Here is a 12,796-nt window from a genome sequence, read left to right on the forward strand (position 1 = left end):
ACAGTTTTTCAGAAGATGGTAAAACTTCAATAAATCATCATCCACTTATCCAGACAACACAGGAGAAATGAAAACACCATTTATACTTTTCATTAAAGGCAATCCAACAGGGAAACCCATGAAAAAAAGTTTGAACTGAAAAAAAAAAAGACTATCAAGACATATCTTCCTCAGTAGCATCATTAATCAGAAAAACCGAAAACATTTTTGTCAAATTAGTTGCAATATCTGAACTGAAGAATGCTATGGGGGGGGTCAACTTCAGAAATCAGAGATACAATATTCTACTAAATACCTATATTTGTAGTTATAATTCTAAGTTTCCAGGAAAGCCCCCAAGTATCTCCTTATATAAAGCAACTTGACACCCAAGTGATTTGCAGAATTGGAAAAACATTTCTATTTCAAACACCAGGATATTTCAGATGACATCAATTTGGTCTGAATTATTGGGGTAATTGTCTCAATTTTCTACATACTAGTGTAGGCTTGAGAGACAAGCACTAAAATTGAACACAAAACTGATGAATTTCTATGACCAAGTATTTCTTTTGATTACATACTCCTTTTTAAACAGGTTGATGTCTGTCTTTTGGTGAAGGGAGTGTCAGTTCTCAAGCTATTACTACAATGAATTACACTGTGTGTGCTTGATAAACAAAATACTGCCACCAACACATCTCTTCTTAATACTCCTATTCCTGCTTCTCAGAATAACAATTATGGTCCTTGTTAAGCACTTACTATTTCCCAAGCACTGTTCTAAGCACTGGAGAATCAACTGTGGAACATCAGAATGACCTGTCATCAGCTGCTGTCTCTCTCCTCTCCAAAGCCAGGCAATCGATTGAGATTTTTCTTTGTTTTGCCTTCAGAGTATTTAATCCTGTCCACTTCGCTAATCATTTTATAATTGGAGCTTCCCACAGAGCAGCTTTTAGATAACTACCTGTCATTCATTTTCCTTTATCCCACCTAGCAGAAGAGAACCACGACAAAAATAGAGGCTGATTCACTGAATTAAAGCTTGATTTACTTAATCTTGGAAAATCCTCAACCGCCCAGTACATGGAAGTCATCTCCAAACTTGAATGTAATGGAAGTAATTTGGAACTCAAACTTTTTACCGAACAATTAACACAGCTATGTATTGGCTTCTATAAACTCAGATTAAAGTCATTTGGGTCTCAGCAGCTTTACCTGGATAATAATTAGGTGTCAGATTCAGCAAAGAAATGACTCCATAAACCCATTTGGTTAACTTAAAATGATTTGTGTAGTTTTCTTCCTGTTAGGCCAACGAAATTGAAAGTTTCACATGACCCTCATGCGCTTTCATAAATACCTTTGTTTTTCATTTAAGCTTCACAATATAAATTTTGGACAAAACACGAAGGCCTTGAGGGAAAAGCCCACTGAAATATGCACTGTATTTGAGAGTCTTGTTTCAACATGATTTGAGAGTCTTCTTTTAGACTGTGAGCCAGTTGTTGGGTAGGGACCGTCTCTATAAGTTGCCGATTTGTACTTCCCAAGTGCTTAGTACAGTGCTCTGCACAGAGTAAGTGCTCAATACGATTGAATGAATGAATGAAAGGAAGCTTGCTTCTCTATCTGCCTGTCAGTCTCTTCTTGTCCAGGACATTTCAGCCATCCTAACCATGGAGGTCCTTCTCACTACTTTATGGACACTTGATTCCAAGAAACTTGTTTTGGGGGCCTCCTCAGCCCTTCTGAATCCTCTGTTTGGCTTTCCTTTCCCCTTAGGGTATAGAGAAGCAGCGTGGCTCAGTGGAAAAGAGCACGGACTTGAGAGTCAGAGGTCATGGGTTCAAATCCCAGCTCCGCCAATTGTCAGCTGTGTGACTCTGGGCAAGTCACTTAACTTCTCTGTGCCTCAGTTACCTCATCTGTAAAATGGGGATGAAGACTGTGAGCTCCCCGTTGGACAACCTGATCACCTTGTAACCTCCTCAGCTCTTAGAACAGTGCTTTGCACATAGTGAGTGCTTAAAAAATGCCATTATTATTATTATTATATATTCCTGGGATGAGGTAGGGTGGACAGGGAGAGACCACGTTTTTCTGAATAACCTTAAGCACCTTGCCCAGGCTCAATTGATTATCCAATTAGCCTGAGGCTGTGGCTTCAGCCCAGACACTCAGTGAGTGACCTCTGTCTCCTGCTGCCAGAAGATGGGGGAACAAAGAGTTACTAGGATGAGATAGAAAGAAAGCAACATTTCATGAAAATGCCTCTGACTGAGGACAGAAAAATTTACATCCTACCGGGGAACTTCACAATCCCATGAACATCTTATAGACCACAAGAACAAAATGTCCTCCCCATCTTCCCTCTCTTCACTAATATATCTGTGATTTATTTATTCATATTAATGTCTGTCACCCTCCCCGCCCCAGAGGGTAAGTTCACTGTGGGCAAGGAATATGTCTGTGTTGTATTGTACCCTCCTAAGTGTAACTGTAAGGTACAGTGCTCTGCTTACAGGAAGCACTCAAATATGATTGAATGAGTGAATGAATGAACTAAGTATGCAAGTATTTAACAGTCTCTCCAGGGCAACTAAAAATGATAATCAACTGATCGATGGTTTTTGAGTACTTACTGTGTACAGAGCACCGTACTAAGCATTAGGGAGAGTACAATGCCATGAGGTTGGTAGACATGATCCCTGCTCTCAAGGAGTTTACAATAAAGTTGGAAACACAGTCAAGAAAATAAACTACAGATAGAGCACACAGAAGAGTATAAGGCTAAAGACAATTGTGGAGAGAGGGGAGGGATGGGTATCAATGCGCCTACGCACTTGAAGCATAGGGGACGGAGAGAATAGAAAGTAGTCATTTCAACAACTCCATGGGAAGATGATGAAGGCAGGCACTGTACTAAGTGCTGTGGTAGATACAAGATAATTGGGTTGGGCACAGTCCCTGTCCCACTCAGTCTCAATCCCCATTTTACAGATGAGGTAACTAAGGCATAGAGAAATGAAGTGACTTATCCAAGATCACACAGCAGACAAATAGCAGAGCTGAGATTAGAACCCAGGTCCTTTAGACTCCTAGGCCCTTGCTCTATCCACTAGGCTATGCTGCTTCTGCATTTAGTTTTGAGTTCACCCACATTACAAAAAGAAGTCAACATGTGTAAGTTTGGATTTGTCCAAATATCTTGTGTTAAGGATCAGTATTTTGCCATTCATGTTCATTTGCTAAAACCTGGACATTTTCCATTACAGGACAATGATGATTCCCCCAGTATATGAACCATCAACAAATCTTCCCCTACAAGCACAATCCAACCTGTCACGTCAATGCAAGACAAGGGTGTGCACTCGGTAGATCAGTTGCAGAAATCCAGGAGACATATCTGGAGAAAAGGTGTTTTCTTTGATATTTCATATCAGTGTTGTTCTCATTTAAACATACCTCCAGGGTCTCTGGTTTCCATCACCATAGTTTCCAGCAGATTTTACCCATTATGAGGTATGGTAGAAGGGAAAGTTATTAACTCAGAAAGGGTAAGGCCAAGTGCCCTGCTGAAATCTCTCTAGGTGACTGACAGATTGTTTCAGGGTGATGAGAATCCAAACAAATATGACTGCCTTCAGCTGTTCTCTGTTGGATAGAGGTGCCTCAGTGTAGTACTGAACAAAAAATACTTGGTTAAAAACATTTAAAGCTAGGCTTATTGGTGATTTTCCCCATACTAGGAAGTGTCTTTGATAGACTAAAGCTTTTTGTGGGAAGGAATTGTCTTCTATATGTATTATATTGCACATCTTGCACTTGGAAGTGTATTCTTTATTCATCCACCCTCACCCCCATAGCACGTATGCCTGTATCCTTAGACTCAGCACTTCTACTTGTAATTCATTTTGATTCCTGTTTCCCCCATTAAGACTGTAAGCTCTTTGATGGCAAGGATCATATCTACCAACTTTTGTTTTCTAATCTCCCAAATGCTTAGTACAATGCTTCACACACAGTAAACACTCAGTACATGTACTGATTGGTTAAGTGAATGATTCATTTAATTTGTGGTGACATGATCATATTAAAATCTATCCTTCAAAACTGGGCTTATATTTTCCACCAATTATTAAGCACTATTCAGGAGCGTTTGCATGTTTATAAGTCAAGCCATTAAAACAATATTTCTATATAAATCACTCCCATCCCCAATACTCCTATATTTAAAAAAATCAACCATATCACTTCATTCAATCATATTTATTGAGTGCTTACTGTGTGCAAAGCACTGTACTAAGCCCTTGGAAAGTACAAGTTGACAACATATAGAGACAGTCCCTACCCAACAACGGGCTCACAGTCTAGAAGGGGGAGACAGACAACATGTGGACAGGTGTCAAGTCATCAGAACAAACCTTTATCCCTATTTCCATGAAAAAAAAAAAATCACACTATCACTGCATTGATCACGAGTGCAATCTTTTATGACTGAATCAATAGATGTCAATACCTACTTTTTTTCAGAAAGATTCACTCATTTTTCATGTCACCAGACATGAAGATCCACAATCATCACCAGGGCTAAGGTTTACCAGAATTATAAGAATTATTCTGCCTTTTACTGACTGCCAGAGTTAAGTAGCCTGCCAGATATGTGTAGAAAAGGTAAATGGGGCTCAAGTCATTCATCACGATTTTTCAGGATTCACTGAATCAGAAATGGCAACCAACTAAACCTCTGACCATCAGGACTTCAATAGTAGCAGAGTCCCTTCATGCCAGTGCAAAGCCCAGACAGCTATGTGTGTTAGACATCACACAAGCACCCTTGAGGAACCCTCCTGCCTGCCGTGTGCTGCTAAAGCTTCCAGGGGCCCCTCCAGTCCCGTGTGACCCATGATGATCTTGGGCAGGGGGTGCGGTGCCATTGAAGCACTGCCTCCTTCACAAGCCTTCTCCTGCTCTGGCCTGGGATTGCTATCATTGCTATCAGAGAGGCAGCGTGGCTAAGTGGAAAGACTTACCCTTGTACTCTGTACAGTACTCTGCACATAGTAAGCGCTCAATAAATACGATTGATTGCTTGATTGAAAGAGCCCGGGCTTTGGAGTCAGAGGTCACGGGTTCAAATCCCTGCTCCGCCAACTGTCAGCTGTGTGACTTTGGGCTAGCCACTTCACTTCTCTGGGCCTCAGTTCCCTCATCTGTAAAATGGGGATTAAGACTGTGAGCCCCCCATGGGACAATCTGATCACCTTGTAACTTCTCCAGTGATTAGAACAGTGTTTTGCACATAGTAAGTGCTTAATAAATGCCATTATTATTATTATTGCTGCCAACCTATTCCTGTCCTGGGCCAACACTGACTTCTGCCGAGTATCTTGGATCCAGACTAGAATGTTCTTCACCGTCGGCTGAGGCCCCACTCTGGCTCTGGAGGGGCCCCATACCTACCTCACTCTGAGGCTGACATTCACCACAACTGGCTCAGAGCCCAGAGGGAAGGCCCCTCTCACCACTCCACTCATCTTGAATCAGTTCCAAGCACAGTCAATAAGTCAAGAGTAGTCATAGAACATTTACTCTCTGCATAGAGCACTATACTAGTGCTTGGGCACACTTACTACAGTGCTCTGCACACAGTAAGCACTCAAAAAATATGATTGACTGACTGGCTGACTTGGAAGAGTGCAATAGTGTCAGTAACCATGATGCCTGCCCACCGGGAGCTTACAATCTAGTGAGGGAGACAAGCACTAAAATAATTCTACAGAGAGGGGGAAGCACTAGAGTCTAAAGATTTGTTACATATGTTCTGGGGGTCTGGTGGTAGTGAGTACTCAAGAATCTAAGAGTGGTGGAAAGTGAGAAAATAATAATAATAGCATTTGTTAAGTGCTTACTATGTGCCAAGCACTGTTCTAAGCACTGCAGAGGTTACAAGGTGATTAGGATGTCAATCAATCAATCGTATTCATTGAGCGCTTACTGTGTGCAGAGCACTGTACTAAGCACTTGGGAAGTACAAGTTGGCAACATCTAGAGACAGTCCCTACCCAACAGTGGGCTCACAGTCTAAAAGTCACAGTCACATTGTCCCATTGGGGGGGCTCATTCTTAATCACAACTTTTTAGATGAGGTAACTTAAGGCACAGAGAAGTTAAGTGACTTGCCCAAAGTCACACAGCTCTCACAATTGACAGATCCAGGATTTGAACCCATGACCTCTCACTTCAAAGCTCAGGCTCTTTCAACTGAGCCACACTGCTTCTCATAGGGTAGAAATAGGGTAGAAAGTTGAGAGATTGATCTAGGAAAGCCTCCTGGAAGAGATGTGATTTTAGAAGGGCACTGAAGATGAGGGGAGAGAAGGGGATTTCCAAATGTGGACTTGGAAGGAACTTCTAGCAGAGGGAGGGAGCAAGAGGTTGACAGTATGAGACATGAAAATGAGGTAGTGGAGATTAGGTCAGCTGGAGGGGAAGAGTATTCTGGCTGGGGTGTAGTGGGAGTGAGCAGGATTAAGAAGAAATTCTACAGTCTGTCCTTTCATTCAATCGTATTTATGGAGTGCTTACTGTGTGCAGAACACTGTACTAAGCACTTGGGAAGTACAAGTTGGCAACATATAGAGATGGTCCCTACCGAACAGTGGGCTCACAGTCTAGAAGGTGGGGGGACAGACAACAAAACACATTAACAAAATAAAATAGAATAGTAAGTATGTCCTGAAATTCAGGCTCTTGGGCAGTAGACAGCGTCAGCGCCATCAGCATAATTGTACATCCTCAAGTAAGGCTCTGAGGAAGCCCTTATCACTATCATTATAGAGATATTCCCAAGGACAAGAATCTCCAAATATGTATTTTTTTCTGTAGTACTTGCAAGCTACAAACTCCCCCTCTAGACTGTGAGCTCATTGTGGGCAGATAACATGCCTGTTCATTGTTGTATTTTGTTTTCCCCAAGTGCTTAGTACAGAGCTCCACGCACACAATAAGCTCTCAATAAATGACTGAACATTTCCCGTAGCCTTGAGTGTAAGGTAAGCCCTCTCTGATCTTCTGAAATGTCATCTCCTCCAGGAGGCCTTTCTGATTAATTTCTAATTCCTCCACTTTACAAGCCATACTACTGACACCTGAGCACATCCAAACCTGGGTACTTAACCCTCTTCCCCACTTAGAACTCACATGCATACCATTGTACTGTGTAACTACCACCTGTCGGTAATTTATTTCAATGTCTACCTTCCTGTAAAATGTATCCTGTAAAATCCTTGAGGGCAGAAGTCATGTTTCCTAAGTCTATTGAACTCTCACTCTTAGCACAGTGCCCTAGCCACAGTAGGGACTCAATCAGTACTACTGGTGGATTGACTGATTGATTATTTGGTTAACTAATGTATTTTCAGGGACTGCTTACTCATCTACAGGATCACTATCACTAGCAACAGCAGCACTGATTTACTGCTTTCAAATCTCTGTACTTGATACTGGGGAAAGTGCTTTGGACACTGAACTAGATATGATCTGCACCCCCTTTCCTTTTAATATTGAAGGATTTTTGCCAGAGAATGCTTAAGAAAAAAACAAGGGTAAAGGAAAAACCTACTCTTCAGTTAAGTAATCTTCAGAAGGGAAAAAAAGAATGAAATATCTATAGTTTCTCTCCACCATTTCCCTCAGAGAGGGTCAGTCACCCCTGAAATGCCTCCTAACGCTTTGAGTTGGAAGAGGTCATGGCTGCACTGAAGTCCAGTTCCCAGATAGGAAAATCATTTCCCCTTAAGTGCCACTATTGGTTGGAGGAAAATCTTTTCCCCTTCCTCCCTAGTGTTTTCAAGCAATTTGCTGCCTGAACAAATGTTTACTCTTCTCATGCCAGCTCCAGTCAGAAGAGTAAGAAGGGGCAGGGTGGGGGAAGAGGCAGGAGGGATACACAAGCCAGGCACTTCAATCACTTACTAAGACACCTTCCACCTCCAGCTGAGACTCACCCTGGCCCTGGAGCTTAATCCTCCCGATGAACAAAGCGAACAGAATTAAACTAGCAGAACGGGTCTGTGGGGAAAGAAAGCAAGCTGGCATTGGAAAGCCCCAGCTGGGAACAGATGCAGTTTTCCCTGATTGCATCCCCGAGTCCCACCTGCAGAGCTGATGTGTGGGGGACAATTACCAGCACTGTAAGTGAATGGCAGGTGGAGCCAAGACCCAGGGGAGATGGTGAAGTGGAGCATTTTGTAGCCATGATTTTTTTAAACTGTTTTTAAATGGTATTTGTTAAGCACTGACTATGTGCCAGGCACTGTACTAAGCACTGAGGTAGATTCAAGTTTATCAGGTTGGACACAGTGCCCCTCCCACATGGGGCTCACAGTCTTTATTCCCCCTTTTGCAGATGAGGTAACTGGGGCACAGAGAAGTAGCTTGCCCTAGATCACATGGCAGAACCAGATTTAGAAACCCAGGTCCCTCTGACTTCCGGGACCATGATCTGTCTGCTCGGCCACACTGCTTGTTTGTTAAGCAGTAACTGCTTGCCAGACACTGTACTAAGCATTGGAATAGGAACAAATTAATCAAGTTGGACACAATCTATATTGCACATTGGGCTCACAACTTTAAACCTCATTTTACAGATGAGGTAACTGGCACAGAGGAGGTAAGTGCCTTACCCAAGGTCACACAGCAATCAACCACTTGTATTTATTTTGAACACACTGTGCTTAGAGAACTGAACTGCTTGAGAGAGTATAACAGAGTGGTAGACATATTTATCACAAACCCCCCACCCCAAACCAACCAGTACTTTCCTGGACCAGGGGAGCCTCAATGACAAAGTAGAAGTTAAACCACACCTCTGATCACCATGTTAGTGTGAAGGATTTTACTTAGTTTTACCAACATGCAAGGGAGTGACACATACACACACTCATTCCACCAAGGGTCCAGTACCACTTTATGGTCAAAGAAGCCCATTCTGCCAATGCTATTCTCCTTCTGGTGCTTCCCTCTCCTTCTCTGTAGACCTCTGCTCCTTCTGGGTACTGCCCCCATGTGATTCCAAACGAGCACCTTTTATCTGCCTTAGGTGTCACACCTGGGGCTCTACTTGACCGTCATTGATTGGTCCAGGCCCATTACCTGGTAAAACAGGAAGAGAAAACCACTCCTCCCTCTGTGCTCTGCCTCCACAGGCCAGCATTCACCTGTCTCAGATAGAGCCCTTAAGTGGCTTAGCAACGTCTCTTCCTTGTTGTTGTTCATGGGACCACAAACAGTCATTTATAAGGCAGTTTGTTGTGGGCTCACCACAACATTCACTGCCCACAATGAGCTTATAGTCTAGCGGGGAGTTTACTGGGGGAGTCGGACTTAAAACCCAGCTCCTCTGACTCTCAAACTCCACAATGAGCTTATAGTCCAGTGAGGAGTTTACTGGGGGAATCAGGCTTAAAATCTAGCTTCTCTGACTCCCAAACTCCTCTAGATTCATTGTGGGCAGGGAATGTCTGTTGTATTGTTATACTGTACTCTCCGAAGCACTAAGTGGAGTGCTCTGCATACTACATTTGACTGACTGACCCACACTCTTTCCACTAGTCCATGCTGCTTCTCTTATTTTGAACTCAATCCATATGTATATATGTATGATGTCTATATACATATATGCATGTATGTACATATGTGTAGGGGAAAGAGGTATTTTAGTGAAAGGATGGAATGCATTTTCCTATTTTTCCCTGAAGCAATAGTGAGCTCTCTCAGAACTCTTTATAGACAGTCTAACCTATTCATTCTTTTTAATGTATTAGTTTGTCATAATTTCATTTGAGCCCCTCCAATCTCTATAAATTTATTGTATGAGGAAGCGGCAAAGACTCAAAGAAGAAAGGAAAGAGAGGGTGGGAGAGACAGAGATAATAGTGATAATAATAATAATCTTATTTAGTAAGTGCTTGTTATTTGTGAAACACTAAGCGCTGAGTTAGATCCAATGTAAGGCAATTGGACACAGTCCTTTTCCCACAAAAAGCTACCAGTCTAAGAGGAAGGGTGGGAGAATAGGTATCTTATCCCCTTTCTTCAGATGAGGAAACTGAGACAGAGAAGTTAAGTGACATGCAAGTGGTGGATCTTGGATTAGAAATCAGGTTTCCTGATTCCCAGGCTCCTGCTCTTTCTCCTAGACTACGAGACTTCTTTCAGAAAGCAACTGCGGGAGACTGAGAGACAAAACAGAAAAACAAAGAGGCAATGAGAGGCACTAAAAGGAGAGGAAAAAGCTGGTGAAGGGATGGTAGTGGGCAACAGAGAAGGTAAAGAAAAAAGAGAGAGAGAAGAAAAAAGGCAAGAAGATCTGAATGGGAGAAGGGAGAAGGGGAGGATCTCACATTTTTTTATGTGTGTTCACATTTGGATAGGGTTTCAAGAACAGACAGTATCCCATCTGAGGAAAAGGAAAGGGAGAAGAGGATGGCAAAGCACATGGAGAGAGGGAGATTCTGAGACTCAGAAATAGGAAACCTAGATAATAATAATAATGGCATTTATTAAGCACTTACTATGTGCAAACCACTGTTCTAAGTGCTGGAGAGGTTACAAGGTGATCAGGTTGTCCCACAGGGGACTCACAGTCTTAATCCCCATTTTACAGATGAGGGAACTGAGGCACAGAGAAGTTAAGTGACTTGCCCAAAGTCACACAGCTGACAATTGGCAGAGTCAGGATTCAAAAGGACATATACTAAAATTGGAACGATACAGAGAAGATTAGCATGGCCCCTATAACCCCCTCCTCCCCCTCCCCATCTCCCCCACCTTACCTCCTTCCCCTCCCTACAGCACCTGAATATATGTATATATGTTTGTATGTATTTATTACTCTATTTTATTTGTACATATTTATTCTATTTATTTTATTTTGTTAATATGTTTTGTTTTGTTGTCTGTCTCCCCCTTCTAGACTGTGAGCCCGCTGTTGGGTAGGGACCATCTCTATATGTTGCCAACCTGTACTTCCCTAGCGCTTAGTACAGTACTCTGCACAAAGTAAGTGCTCAATAAATACGATTGAATGAATGAATGAACCCATGACCTCTGACTCCAAAGCCCGTGCTCTTTCCATTGAGCCATGCTGCTTCTCTAGATCTAGGGAGAAAGCAAACCAGACAACAATAATAATAATAAAAATAATAATAATAATAATAATGCCCGGCTCTGCCACTTGTCTGCTATGTGACCTTGGGCAAGCCACTTAACTTCTCTGTGCCTCAGTTACCTCACCTGTAAAATGGGGAATAAGACTGTGAGCCCCACATGGGACAACCTGATTACCTTGTATCTACCCCAGTGCTTAGAGTTCCAGTGCTTCCCTTCTAGACTGTGAGCCCATTGTTGGGTAAGGATTGTCTCTCTCTGTTGCCCAATTGTATTTTCCAAGCACTTAGTACAGTGCTCTGCACACAGTAAGTGCTCAATAAATATGAATGAATGAATGAATACTTAGAACAGTGTTTGGTGCATAGTAAGCACTTAACAAATACCATCATCATTATTATTATTAATTGTGATATTTATTATGCACTCACATGAACCAAGCACTCTACTAAGCCCTGGAACAGACACAAGACAATCAAGTTCCCACATAAGGCTCACTCACAGTCCAAGTAGCAGGGAGAACAGCTATTGAATCTCCAGTTTGCAGAAGAGGGAACAGAGGCACAGAAAAGTTAAATGACTTCTCCGAGGTCACACAGCAGGTGTATGGCATTGACGGGATCAGAATCCAGATCCTTTGACTCATGCTCTTTCCACCAGACTACACTTTCATGGTGCCTTTTGGGCACCAGGAAATAGGTAACAGGCAACAGACAATATAACTCAAGAGAGGAGTTTTTGCCTAATACCACAGAGAGTTGTTCAGTTGGGCAGAGGAATGTGTGGGAGGGCGATTCTTATGGAGAGTCCCTGGATGGTTTCCTTGTTCACTTCCCTTATTCCTTAAACACTTTCTCCAATTCTCTGTCTCTGTCTCTTATTTTCTCTCTCGTGTTCTCTCTCTCTCTCCCTCTCTTTCTCTATGGCAGAAACCTTTCCTCTCTGGAATCTGATGAAGGCCTTACCCAGCCTCCTCAAATGGGGAGGGGGAGTATGGCGATTTCACAGAGGTGTCACTGTCGATGCAGAGTCGAAAAATTAACTAGGACAATAACGGCTGGGTGTTAAATAATGTGTTCAGGTAAAGAAGAAAAAGTGGCAGTAATGAACCGAGAGAGCAGGTTCAGCAAATTGTAAGAAAAGTTGTTACACCTGTGGGGGAGAACACATTATCCCCTTGAGTTATGAAACACAATTCAAAATAGATATTCTTGCAGCACAGTGCATTTTCGGCATCATTTGAAATCTTAAATGTTAGCTGGAAGGAGGGTGAGTAGTGAAAGGCTCTGAGCAAGGAGAAACACTCCTCATTAATGAGAGGTTATTTGCTGGATCCATTGAAGGAGGGACTGGAGCTATGCCTGATTACTTTTGGCAGTCTTTAGGTCCTCTGGGTTTCATCAACAACTCCACTGAAGGCTGGCACAGGCTCTCATTTTGGGTCCTTTCCTGGTGGGCCCCAAATTATTGCCACCACAATCCTGGGTGTCAGAAAAGGTTTTTGACAGATTGTTACATTATTTTTTCCTTTTTGATATACAAGGAAAATGAGATCAGCAGAGCAGTCTTTTAACAATCTCTATTATCTATCTCAAACACTCAACCAGGTTATCCCCTCCTATCTTATCGTGATGATTTC

General features: G+C 42.4%; 1 pseudogene; it reads left to right on the plus strand.

Annotated features, from left to right (window-relative positions):
• The first annotated feature begins 10,721 nt into the window (after positions 1-10,721).
• On the plus strand, positions 10,722-10,784 carry LOC119929325 (annotated as a pseudogene).
• The last annotated feature ends 2,012 nt before the right edge of the window (positions 10,785-12,796 follow it).

The sequence above is a fragment of the Tachyglossus aculeatus genome, chromosome 5, assembly GCF_015852505.1.
Source record: "Tachyglossus aculeatus isolate mTacAcu1 chromosome 5, mTacAcu1.pri, whole genome shotgun sequence".
NCBI lineage: Eukaryota > Metazoa > Chordata > Mammalia > Monotremata > Tachyglossidae > Tachyglossus > Tachyglossus aculeatus.